Below are 13,138 nucleotides of genomic sequence, written 5' to 3'. Positions count from 1 at the left end.
GGATAGACAGATGTTCCAATATGGATATTTGGAATTTAATGCTGCACATTTTATGTGAGGGGGACTGATTGGCAGAAACATGTTTCATCAGGTAGCGTGGCCGAGCGGTCTAAGGCGCTGGTTTAAGGCACCAGTCTCTTCGGGGGCGTGGGTTCGAATCCCACCGCTGCCATAGAATTTTCATAAGAATACTATTCACTCTTTCCTAATGATATATTACAAACGGCCATTGTCTGACTGACCTATAAAGGTAAGAAGGCAAGGTAGACTAAGTGAAAAACAAACTGAGCTTCCTTCCAAAATAAAGAATGTACAGAAAAGGATTTATGGAATACAACTAAGATATCTGGAGTACAGTCCTATATGCACTAGAGATGTATTGCATTTTTTAAATCAAAGTCAGATGCTGGTGTCGGCTTTGGTGTAACCTTCCCTGATCTAGAGAGAAGCAGCAGGCTATCATCAGTTGCATCGATTTTTACAGCAGAATTATATGGAATTTTAAAGGCTTTAAAGGTAGTTTTAATTCGGAATGAAAGTAATTTTATTATATATTGTGACTCAAGAAGTGTTCTTCAGTCGCTGGAATCTTTTAACCCTTTAAATCCTCTGATTTTAGATATATTGGAATGGCTGTTTTTACTAAAAAGAAGAGGGAAAGAAATAAAGTTCTGTTGGGTGCCTTCTCATGTTGGGGTGGCTGGGAATGAGAAAGCTGACCAACTTGCAAAGTCTGCGGTCAGCTCCCCAGAACCCACAAGGCCCCCTGGCCAAAACGATCTTTCATAACTTTGGATGATCAGAATGCTGGGGGTAGAGTAAAAGGCCTTTGCTGATGTACAGTCCTGTTCAAGTGCAGGATTGTCATCAGTTTATCATTTTCATTTCATTTCTCATTTTTCCATCTAGCCATACTTTCATTTCAGCGCTGAATGATCTTAATAGGTCCCAGCGCTTGGCTAAGCCCTAAATTTCATAATCCATTCATCCATCCATCCCAGAACCCACAAGATGCCTACTACCATATCAGGATTTGTATCCTCTAGTGGGTCAGAGAATAAAAAAAATGTTGGTAGTCCCAGTGGGAGGATATTTTAAATAATCAAAAAATGCGTAGTATCACGTCATCAGTGTCTCCTTGGTCATATCCGTATATGCCAAGGAGTCAAGAAATGATGGTGCAGATTGAGGATTGGACATACAAGACTCACACATGGGTTCTTGATGTCTCGTGAATATCCTCCGTTTTGCGAGAACTGTACTGTGCCCTTGACTGTGAGACATTTGCTGGTTGAATGTCCCAGACTTGGGAATTTGAGACATAGGTTCCTGTCTTGGGGTCGTGACAGAGTTGGTAATTTTATCCTAGCTACAATTCTTGGAAAGGATTGTAATTAGAACAGTTATATATTTTTATGAGGGAGGCGGGCCTCCTTAACCAAATTTAAATTATACTTAGATTGTCTATGTAAGAACTTGTATATATGAACAATTTTTATATATTTATAGATATTTTTATATGATTTATCAAAAATTTAATCTTTTCTATTTAATTTACTTCTGTGTCAATTACCCAGATGTTGTGACGCCATATAAAATACACAATCAATCATTTTAAATCTAAATGACTTCCCCATCTGTCTAGTATTGTAGCAGACAATTACAATACATTTTTGATAACTAATTCAGCAGGAAAATATTTTCCCGTGCCGGGAATCGAACCCGGGCCTCGCGGGTGAGAGCCGCGTATCCTAGCCACTAGACCACACGGGATGTGGTCTTTGTTAGTTGAAGGTAATTACTGGAAATGTTGTAACACTGGTATTTTCTGGTCTGCTTTCAACTGTGCATCAATCAGTCTTCTTCGTTAGCACCTTTAAGGTGTTCTCTCATAATTAGCAGCATACCATGGAGTGTATGGTTCTCTTGAGAGGTTTTCTATACCTACTATACCAAATCATTTGACTTAGGTTGTCCTGTGTCTGTTTCAAGTTGACAAAGAAATAATGTTTTCAGATTTGCAATTGTATGTGAACTGCAAAATTTGTTTAGCGTTATTGCTGAACTTATACTTACCTTCAAGGCTTCGGGCACTGTTAATTTTGTAAGAATAATTTTGGAATAAAAAATGTGCTGACTGACTTCTGCTTACACAGTGTGTCAAATGTATTCATCATTAACCAGCATTTAATGAAAAACATGCCAAATATATAAAGTCCATAACCAAAAGTTTTTTTATTTTTTCAAATTAGCCTCTAAGGTCACGAAGACTTGTTTCGATGTGGAAACTTGGAATTTAACACAATGCATGTTTTTTAATGAGATGAATTCCTCGTATGAAATGTGAGGGGGTTCTGAATGGCTGAAACTTGCTTCATCAGGTAGCGTGGCCGAGCGGTCTAAGGCGCTGGTTTAAGGCACCAGTCTCTTCGGGGGCGTGGGTTCGAATCCCACCGCTGCCATGGTGTTTTCGTAAGAATCCAGTTGAGTCTTCCCTAATGATATAATACATACAAAGTTGTAATTTCAGCCCCTGATCTAACGCTAACCTGACCAAAAATGATAAGAGGGCAGGAATGGACTACTTGGGAAATTAACTGATGTCCTGTCCAAAAGAAAGAATGCAAGAATCTTAGTTTATGGAATAAAACCAAGCTATCTAGAGTCTATGGAATACAACCAAGATATCTAGAGTACAGTCCTGTACTTACTAAAGATATATTGTGTTTAATATCATCACATTAATTTGCTATCTATCTTGTATTCTAGCAGACTTTTACAATACACTTTATTAGCCCTTAAACGCCTATTGGACGTATTTTATATGTCGACGCTAAAAAGTTTTTTTTAAATATTCGCAGAAAAAGTTATAGGCCTACTTGGCAAAAAATTTTGAATCACGCTCCTTGAGGGATGCTGGGAGTTCACGGATCAAGCTGCGGTTTTGTTTACAAGCGTTACCCAGGCAGGCATGCATGAATTTCTTTCTTCTCGCACTAAAAAGCATCAGCGACATATCTCAGAAATTATTTTGTCACTTTGTCATAATTTTTGCACCGTTTTATATCAGCCGTTACATAGTTTTATATATGAAAATGTGTGCAATTTCATGTAGAATACAACAAAAAAATACCCAATGCTGTAGCTTTTATCAGTTTTGAAATATTTTCATATTAAAGAACGATAAGAGCCAAAATTTCAACCTTCAGTCAAATTTGACTCAACCGAAATGGTTGAAAAACGCAATTGTAAGCTACACTCTTACATTCTAGTAATATTCAATCATTTACCTTCATTTGGCAACAAATTGGAAGTCTCTAGCACAATATTTCGATTTATGGTGAAATTTTGAAAAAAACTTTTTCCTTACGTCCGCACGGTAACTGACGAAAAAATCCGAAATTCTTTCGTGAGATTCTCGTAATGTTTGCACCGTTTTATATTAGCTGTTACATAAATGTGCCCAATTGCATGTAGAATGCAACAAAAAACAACCCATGATTGTAGCTTTTATCAGTTTTGAAATATTTTCATATAAATAACGATGTGCCAAAATTTCAACCTTTGGTTAAATTTGACTCGACCGAAATGGTCAAAAAACGCAATTGTAAGCTAAAACTCTTACATTCTAGTAATATTCAATCATTTACCTTCATTTTGCAACAAATTGGAAGTCTCTAGCACAATATTTCGTTTAATAGTGAATTTACAAAAAAAAAAAAAAAAAAAATTCCTTACGTCTGCTCGGTAACTGCCGAAAAAATCAGAAATTCTTTCGTCAAATTCTCGTAATGTTTGCACCGTTTTATATTAGCCGTTACATTAAGTTTTATATATGAAAATGTGCACAATTTCATGTAGAATACAACAAAAAACAACCCATGGTTGTAGCTTTTATATTTGAAATATTTTCATATAAATAACAAAAGTGCCAAAATTTCAACCTTCGGTCAACTTTGACTCGACCGAAATGGTCGAAAAACACAATTGTAAGCTAAAACTCGTATATTTTAGTAATATTCAATCATTTACCTCCAATTTACAACAAATTGGAAGTCTTTAGCAAAATATTTCGATTTAAGGTGAATTGTTGAAAAATTTTTCCTTAACGTCCGTGCGGTAACTACCGAAATAATCAGAAATTCTTTCGTCAGATTCTCGTAATGTTTGCACCATTTTATATTAGCCGTTACATAAAGTTTTATATATGAAAATGTGTGCAATTTCATGTAGAATACAACAAAAAACAAGCCATGGTTGTAGCTTTTGTTTTGAAATATTTTCATATAAATCACGTTGTGCCAAAATTTCAACCTTTGGTCAACTTTGACTCGACCGAAATGGTCTAAAAACGCAATTGTAAGCTAAAACTCATACAGTCTAGTAATATTCAATCACTTACCTTTATTTTGAAACAAATTGAAAGTCTCTTGTCACAATATTTCGATTTATGGTGAATTTTTGAAAAAAAAACTTTTCCTCCGCTCGTGGTATCTCGGCCGCAAAACTCCAATATGCTTGAGTCACTTTGTCATAATATTTGCACTGCTTTATATTAGCCTTTATATAGAATTTTATATATGACAATGTGCGCAATTTCATGTAAAATGCAACATAAAATAACTCATGGTCGTACCTTTTATCAGTTTTGAAATATTTGCATATAAACCACGAAAAATAGAAAAAATTCGACATTCGGTCAAATTTAACTCGACCGAAATGGTCGAAAAACGCAATTGTAAGCTAAAACTCTTACAGTCTAGTAATATTCTATTACTTACCTTCACTTTGCAACAAACGGGAAGTCTAGATCAATATTTTGATTTATGGTGAATTTTTGAAAAAAAAAAACTTTTTCCTTCACTCATTGCGCGGAATCTCGGCCGCAAATCTCCGAAATGCTAGAGTCACATTGTCTTAATATTTGCACCGTTTTATATTAGCCTTTACACAGAGTTTTATATATGAAAATGTGCACAATTTTATGTAGAATTCAACAAAAAATAACTCATGGTTGTAGCTTTTATCAGTTTTGTAATATTTGCATATAAATCACGATAAATAGAAAAAATTTGACATTCGGTCAACTTTTAACTCTACCAAAATGGTCGAAAAATGCAATTGTAAGCTAAAACTCTTACAGGCTAGTAATATTAAATCAATTACCTTCATTTTGCAACAAACGTGAAGTCTCTACCACAATATTTCGATTTATGGTTAATTTTTTAAAACAAAATTTTACGTCCGCGCGTTACGAATTCATGCATCATTTTGTGATAATATTTTTTCTCAGTTGCTTTTATCGTTTTACAATTTGTCATATACCAAAATGATCACAATTTAGTGTACAATACAACGAAAAAAATTAACTCATTAGATTTAGCAGTTTTGCTCACAGCACGATTTATATACAATTATATATGAAATTTTTTTTTGCACTGTCATATATTCCAATATTTATATATGATAATGATATTTTTGTTCAAAGGAATATATATTTATATATGATAATGATATTTTTTTTCATTTCTGATGGTTACTACTAAACTTCAGGCAATGACAAAAAAAAGGTGCAAAAAATGAACTCTTGAAAACTAAGCCTCCTGTGATTTTTTGAAAAAAACTTTTTTACACTTTGGCGCTCACTCCTGAACCCCGCCGGCATACGGGCAACGATTTCTGAAGTACCGTTTAGGCGTTTAAGGGTTAACCAATTCCATTGGAAATTATTTTCCCGTGCCAGGAATCGAACCCAGGCCTTGCGGGTGAGAGCCGCGTATCCTAGCCACTAGACCACACGGGGATGGTCTTTGTTCTTGGAAGGTAATTACTGGCAATGTTGGCAACACTGTTATGTGGAGGTCATCACTTTTGTTTGTTTTTCAGTTTATTCTTTAACATCTTTCAAGGTGTTCTGTCTTGACCAGTATCTTGATTAGTAGCATATCATGGAGTGTTTTTTTTCCGAGAGGTTTTCTCTACCTATGGTACCAAACCTTTTGACTTGTGTTGTCCTGTGTTTAGTGTTGTAGGTCAACAAAGAATTAATGGTTTCAGAACTATGAATTAATAGCCAAGTATGAAAATTGCAAAAATTATATTTACAGTTGGTGATGTACCTTGTCATTGGGCTCTTAAGTTAATTTTTGAAGAATGATGATAAAAAAATTTGCTGACATAAATTCAGGAACATTTTGAGGGAATACATGCCAATTATTGAGTCCATTTCGAAATGTTTTTTTATATATTTCAAGTTAGCCTTTAAGGATAGACAGATGTTTCAATGTGGATATTTGGAATTTAACGCTGCATATTTTACGTGAGGGGGACTGATTGGCAGAAACATGTTTCATCAGGTAGTGTGGCCGAGCGGTCTAAGGCGCTGGTTTAAGGCACCAGTCTCTTCGGGGGCGTGGGTTCGAATCCCACTGCTGCCATAGAATTTTCATAAGAATACTATTCATTCTTTCCTAATGATATATTACAAACAGAGGTGTGCGTAATTTCAGGCCATTGTCTGACCTAACCTAAAATGGTAAGAAGGCAAGGTAGACTAAGTGAAAACCGAACTGAGCTTTCTTTCAAAGGAAAGAATGTAGGGAAAATTGTTTATGAGATATAACTAAGATCTGGAGTACAATCCTATATGCGCTAGAGATGTATTGCATTTTTTAAGTCTAAATGACTTCCCTATCTGTCCAGTATTGTAGCAGACCATTACAATACACTTTTGAAACTAATTCGGCAGAAAAACATTTTCCCGTGCCGGGAATCGAACCCGGGCCTCGCGGGTGAGAGCCGCGTATCCTAGCCACTAGACCACACAGGATGTGGTCTTTATTAACCGAAGGTAATTACTGGAAATGTTGTAACACTGGTATTTTCTGTTCTTGACTTTCTACTGTGCATCAATCAGTCTTGTTCGTTAGCATCTTTAAGGTGTTCTCTCATAATTAGCAGCATACCATGGAGTATATGGTTTTCTGAGAGGTTTCCTTTACTTAATAAACCAAATCATTTGACTTAGGTTGTCCTGTCTGATGTTTCAAATTGACAAAGAAATAATGGTTTTAGATCTGGAATTGTAGGTGAACTGCAAAATTTGTTTAGAGTTATTGCTGTACTTATATGTACTTTCAAGGCTTCGGGCACTGTGTTAATTTTGTAAGAAAAATTTTGGAAACAAAAATGTGCTAAGTGTGTCAAATGTATTCATCATTGACCAGCATTTAATGAAAAACATGCCAAACATATAAAGTTCATAACCAAAAGTTTTTTTATTTTTCAAATTAGCCTCTAAGGTCACGAAGACTTGTTTTAATGTGGAAACTTCAAATGTAACACAATGCATGTTTTTTTAACCCTTAAATGCTGACTGGACGTATTTTATGTCGACATTTTTTGTCTCTCGGGTGCCGACTGGACGTATTTTACGTCGACATACAAAAGTTTTTTTAAAAGTTCGCGGAAAAATACTTTTAGGCCTACCAGCCGAAAACTCTTGAATCACGCGCCTTGGGGGATGCTGGGAGTTCACGGATCAAGGTGTTGTTTTGTTTACAATCGATACGCAGGCGCGCAAGCGCGAATTTCTTTCTTGCCGCACTAAAAAGTATCTGTGACACATCTCGGAAATTATTTCGTCACTTTGACATAATTTTTGTACCATTGTAAATTAGCCGTTACATGAAGTATTATATATGAAAATGTGCGCATTGTTATGTAGAATACAACAATAAAATACTCATGATTGTAGCTTTTATCAGTTTTGAGATATTTTCATATAAATAACGATAATTGCCAAAATTTCATCCTTCGGTCAACTTTGACTCTACCGAAATGGTCGAAAAACGCAATTGTAAGCTAAAACGCTTATATTCTAGTAATATTCAATCATTTACCTTAATTTTGCAACTAATTGAAAGTCTCTAGCACAATATTTCGATTTATGATGAATTTTTGAAAAAACTTTTTCCTTACGTCCGCGCGGTAACTCTTCCGAAAAAAATCATACATGCGATTGTGGTAATGTTTGCACCATTTCAAAATTAGCCGTTATATAAAGTTTTATATATGGAAATGTGCGCAATTTCATGCACAATACAATTAAAAACAACCCATGGTAGTAGCTTTTATCAGTTTTGAGATATTTTCATATAAATAACGATAATTGCCAAAATTTCAACCTTCGGTTAACTTTGACTCTACCGAAATGGTCGAAAAACGCAATTGTAAGCTAAAACGCTCATATTAATAGTAATATTCAAGCATTTACCTTAATTTTGCAACAAATTGGAAGTCTCTAGCACAATATTTCGATTTATGGTGAATTTATGAAAAAAATAACATTTTCTTTACGTCCGCGCGGTAACTCTTCCGAAAAAATCATACGTGTTATTGTGGTAATGTTTGCACCATTTTAAATTAGCCGTTACATAAAGTTTTATATATGAAAATGTGCGCAATTCCATGTAGAATACAACAAAAAATAATTGAAGGTTGTAGCTTTTCTCATTTTTGAAATATTTGCATATAAATCACGATAAATAGAAAAAAAAACCACGTTCGGTCAACTTTGACTCTACTGAAATGGTCGAAAAACGCAATTGTAAGCTAAAACTCTTACAGTCTAGTAATATTCAGTCATTTATCTTCATCTTGAAACAAATTCGAAGTCTCTAGCAAAATATTTAGATTTATGGTGAATTTAAAAAAAAATCTTTCCTTCCCTCCGCGCGCGGATTCTCCGCCACAAATCTCCGAAATACGTACGTACCATTCTCGGAATATTTGCTCCGTTTCATATTAGGCATTTCATAGAGTTTTATATATGAAAATGTGCGCAATTTCATGTAGAATAAAACGAAAAATATTTGAAGGTTGTAGCTTTTCTTATTTCCGAAATAATTGCATATAAAAAATATATATATAAAAAAATTCTACATTCGGTCAACTTTAACTCGTCAGATATGGTCGAAAACTGCAATTGTAAGCTAATACTCTTACAGTATAGTAATATTCAATCATTTTTCTTCATTTTGAAAGTAATTGGAAGTCTCTAGGACAATATTTAGAATTATGGTGAATTTTTGAAAAAAATATTTGTTTACATGCGCGCGTTACAAATTCATGCATTATTTTGTGATAATATTTTCTCTGTGTTGCTTTGATCGTTTTCAATGTGTTATATACCAAAATGATCGCAATTGAGTGTACATTACAACGAAAAAAAAGTAACTTGTTACCTTTAACCGTTTTGCGCACAGCGCGATTTGAATACAATTATATATGAAATTTCGTTTTTGCGCTATCATATATCGCATTATTTATATATGATAATGATAATTTTTTTCATTTCTGATGGTTGCATACTAAACTTCAGGCAATGACAAAAAAAGGAGCCAAAAATTAACTCTTAATCTTGAAAACTAAGCGCGCTGTGATTTTTTGAAAAAAAAATATTTTCCGCTTCCGCGCTCACTCCGAAACCCCTCCGGCACACGGGAGACAAATTTTTTTTACCGCTCCGGCGTAAGAGGGTTAATGAGATGAATTCCTTGTATGAAATGTGAGGGGGTTCTGAATGGCTGAAACATGCTTCATCAGGTAGCGTGGCCGAGCGGTCTAAGGCGCTGGTTTAAGGCACCAGTCTCTTCGGGGGCGTGGGTTCGAATCCCCCCGCTGCCATAGTGTTTTCGTAAGAATCCCTGGTCTAACCCTGACCTGACCAAAAATGATGAGAGAGCAGGAATGGACTACGTGGGAAATTAACTGATGTCCCTTCCAAAAGAAATAATGCAAGAATTGTAGTTTATGAAATACAACCAAGATATCTAGAGTTTATGGAATAGTACAACCAAGATATCTAGAGTACAGACCTGTACCTTAACTAAAGATATATGATACATTGTTTCATATTATCACATTAATTTGCAGTCTATCTTGTATTCTAGCAGACATTTACAATACTTTATTAACCAATTCCATAGGAAAATATTTTCCCGTGTGCCGGGACTCGAACTCGGGCCTCGCGGGTGAGAGCCACGTATCCTAGCCACTAGACCACACAGGATGTGGTCTTTGTTAGCCAAAGGTAATTACTGGAAATGTTGGTAACACTGGTATTTTCTGGTCTTTACTTTCAACTGTGCATCAGTCAGTCTTGTTCGTTAAGCCTTAAACACTGAGCCACTATTTCCCAAAGAGTGTCTCGTATGCCGGCGGCGTTCGGGAGTTGGCGCCGAAGCGGAAATTTTATTTTTTTTTTTTAATCACCGCACACTTGGTTTTTAAGATTAAGAGTTCATTTTTGGCTCCTTTTTTATCATTGCCTGAAGTTTAGTATGCAACTATCAGAAATGAAAAAAAATATCATTATCATATTAAATATTGGAATATATGACAGCATGAAAAAAATTTTCATATAATTGTATACTAATCGCGCTGTGAGCAAAATGGTTAAAGCTAGAGTTAAATTTTTTTCGTTGTATTGTACACTAAATTGCGATCAATTTGATATATAACAAATTGTAAAACGATCAAAGCAACACAGAGAAAATATTATCACAAAATGATGCATGAATTCGTAACGCATGGACGTAAAATAAAAAGTTTTTTTTTCAAAAATCACCCAAAATCAAAATATTGTGCTAGAGACTTCCTGTTTGTTGCAAAATGAAGATAATTGATTGAATGTTACTAGAATGTAAGAGTTTTAGCTTACAATTGGAGTTTTCGACCATTTCGGTCGAGTTAAAGTTGACCGAAGGTCGAATTTTTTCTATTTATCGTGATTTATATGAAAATATTTCAAAACTGATAAAAGCTACATCCATGAGTTGTTTTTTAAAAACTGATAAAAGCAACAGCCATGAGTTATTTTTTCTTGTAATTTACATGAAATTGCAAACATTTTCATGTATAACACTTTATGTAAGGCCTAATATAAAACGGTGCAAAAATTACGACAAGGTGACTCGAGCATTTCTGAGATTTTCGGCTGAGTTACCGCACATGAAGGGAATGAAAGTTTTTTTAATAAATCACCTTAAATTGAAATATTGTGCTAGAGACTTCCCAGTTGTTGCAAAATGAAGGTATAATTGATTGAATATTACTAGGCTGTAATTAAAGTTGACCGAAGGTCGAATTTTTTCTATTTATCCTGATTTATATGAAAATATTTCAAAACTGATAAAAGCTACAACCATGAGTTATTTTTTTGTTGCATTCTACATGAAATTGCGCACATTTTCATGTATAACACTTTATGTAACGCCCAATATAAAACGGTGCGAAAATTACGACAATGATGCTCAAGCATTTCTGAGATTTTCGGCAGTTACCGCGTGCTGAGGGAAGGAAAAAGTTTTTTCTTAAAAAAATTACCATAAATGAAAATATTGTGCTAGAGACTTCCTGTTTGTTGCAAAATGAAGGTAATTGATTGAATATTACTAGACTGTAAGAGTTTTAGCTTACAATTGCATTTTTCGACCATTTCGGTTGAGTTAAAGTTGACCGAAGGTCGAATTTTTTCTACTTATCGTGATTTTGTTGTATTCTACACGAAATTGCGCAATTTTCATGTATAACACCTTATGTAAGGCCCAGTATAAAACTGTGCGAAAATTACGACAAGGATACTTAAGGATTTCTGAGATTTTCGGCCGAGTTATTGCGCGCTGAGAGAAGGAAAAAGTTTTATTCAAAAAATCATCATAAATCGAAATATTGTGCTATAGACTTCCCGTTTGTTGCAAAATAAAGCTAATTGATTGAATATTACTTGACTGTAAGAGTTTTAGCTTACAATTGCATTTTCCGACCATTTCGGTTTAAATTTGACCGAGGGACGAATTTTTTCTATTTATCGTGATTTATATAAAAATATTTCACAACTGATAAAAGCTACAACCATGAGTTATTTTTTGTTGTATTCTACATTAAATTGCGCACATTTTCATGTATAAAACTTTATGTAAGGCAAAATATTAAACGGTGCGTAAATTACGACAAGGTGACTCAAACATTTCTGAGATTTTCGGCCGAGTTACCGCACCATAGATCGAAATATTGTGCTAGAGACTTCCTGTTTGAATTTTCTTGATGTACTGTCCATAGAAATGATAGAAATTTCACCTTTTCTGTCTTTCGAATATCAACTAACATTGCCTCTTTTGTTCATTACTACTCCAATCACCATCAAAATGTTAAATTCTCTGATGTTCCTAAGGGCTTTACGTGTCTGTATCCCTCAGTTTATTGACGCTGAAATTAAAACTATTTATGATATTGCATTGAAACTTAAATACCCAAGGACTTTTATAGATGTGGCATGGAAAAGAGCTAGAAAAACATTTTATTCAACTAATGACAAACTTGAATTTAGTAAGCATAACATTCTAAAATTACCCTATGATGAAAGGTTTTTAGATATTCCTAGAATTTTAAAGCTTTTTAACATAAATGTTGTTTTCAGTAATATTAATGTCAAGAGTTTAATAATAAAAAATTCTCCTAAAGATCTTCCAGGCTGCAAATATGAAATTCATTGCAAAAAGTGTGATAAAGTCTATTACGGACAGACCGGTAAATCTCTTTCACAACATCTCAAACAACATCAATATTCTGTGAGAACTGGGCAAATATCGAATGCATTATTCGTACATATGAGAGATTTAGACCATCCTATTAACTGGAGTCAAGCAAGAGCCTTAATCCCATGTAATGACACTGTAAGGACAACGCTTTTTCCCTATTTTCATTGTAACCAATCATCAAGTCGCTTTGTTCTTACTGCCATCCAATAGAGCGTTCCGCGGCCTTTCCGCCGATGTATAACATGCAATTCCATTATTTGTACGCTTTATTATATCTAAATGAATGTCTGTAAGAAAACACATATTTACCGTCTCAGAGTCATTTCTGTTTGCGGTGCGAGACTGCACTACATATCCGTCCGCACCTGTCTATGTCAACCCAGTTTCTGTAAATAAATCACGGGCTGCTCTGTGAGCAAGAGCCCGTGCTGACACAAGGTCAGCTAAATCAAAAACAACAACAAATAAATCATCAGTACCCAGCTACCTGTCTTAATCTCTGGTCCTCACAACTGGTGACCTCCCGGAGTTGGTGA

General features: G+C 34.7%; 7 non-coding genes across 7 annotated transcripts; 4 read left to right on the top strand and 3 right to left on the bottom strand.

Moving 5' to 3' along the window:
• Nucleotides 1–90: 90 nt before the first annotated feature.
• On the top strand, nucleotides 91–172 carry Trnal-aag (transfer RNA leucine (anticodon AAG)). The gene has a single exon. It is a non-coding gene; the product is annotated as a tRNA-Leu (tRNA).
• Nucleotides 173–1,701: 1,529 nt separating this feature from the next.
• On the bottom strand, nucleotides 1,702–1,773 carry Trnae-cuc (transfer RNA glutamic acid (anticodon CUC)). The gene has a single exon. It is a non-coding gene; the product is annotated as a tRNA-Glu (tRNA).
• Nucleotides 1,774–2,380: 607 nt separating this feature from the next.
• Nucleotides 2,381–2,462, top strand: Trnal-aag (transfer RNA leucine (anticodon AAG)). Its single transcript has one exon. It is a non-coding gene; the product is annotated as a tRNA-Leu (tRNA).
• A 3,269-nt stretch (nucleotides 2,463–5,731) lies between these two features.
• On the bottom strand, nucleotides 5,732–5,804 carry Trnae-cuc (transfer RNA glutamic acid (anticodon CUC)). The gene has a single exon. It is a non-coding gene; the product is annotated as a tRNA-Glu (tRNA).
• Nucleotides 5,805–6,355: 551 nt separating this feature from the next.
• Nucleotides 6,356–6,437, top strand: Trnal-aag (transfer RNA leucine (anticodon AAG)). The gene has a single exon. It is a non-coding gene; the product is annotated as a tRNA-Leu (tRNA).
• Nucleotides 6,438–6,757: 320 nt separating this feature from the next.
• Nucleotides 6,758–6,829, bottom strand: Trnae-cuc (transfer RNA glutamic acid (anticodon CUC)). The gene has a single exon. It is a non-coding gene; the product is annotated as a tRNA-Glu (tRNA).
• A 2,776-nt stretch (nucleotides 6,830–9,605) lies between these two features.
• Trnal-aag (transfer RNA leucine (anticodon AAG)) lies at nucleotides 9,606–9,687 on the top strand. The gene has a single exon. It is a non-coding gene; the product is annotated as a tRNA-Leu (tRNA).
• The last annotated feature ends 3,451 nt before the right edge of the window (nucleotides 9,688–13,138 follow it).

This window comes from Macrobrachium nipponense, chromosome 11 (assembly GCF_015104395.2).
Source record: "Macrobrachium nipponense isolate FS-2020 chromosome 11, ASM1510439v2, whole genome shotgun sequence".
In the NCBI taxonomy this organism is placed as follows: Eukaryota; Metazoa; Arthropoda; class Malacostraca; order Decapoda; family Palaemonidae; genus Macrobrachium; species Macrobrachium nipponense.
Note: the sequence above shows the minus strand (reverse complement) of the source record. Positions and strands in the feature narration are given on the sequence as shown.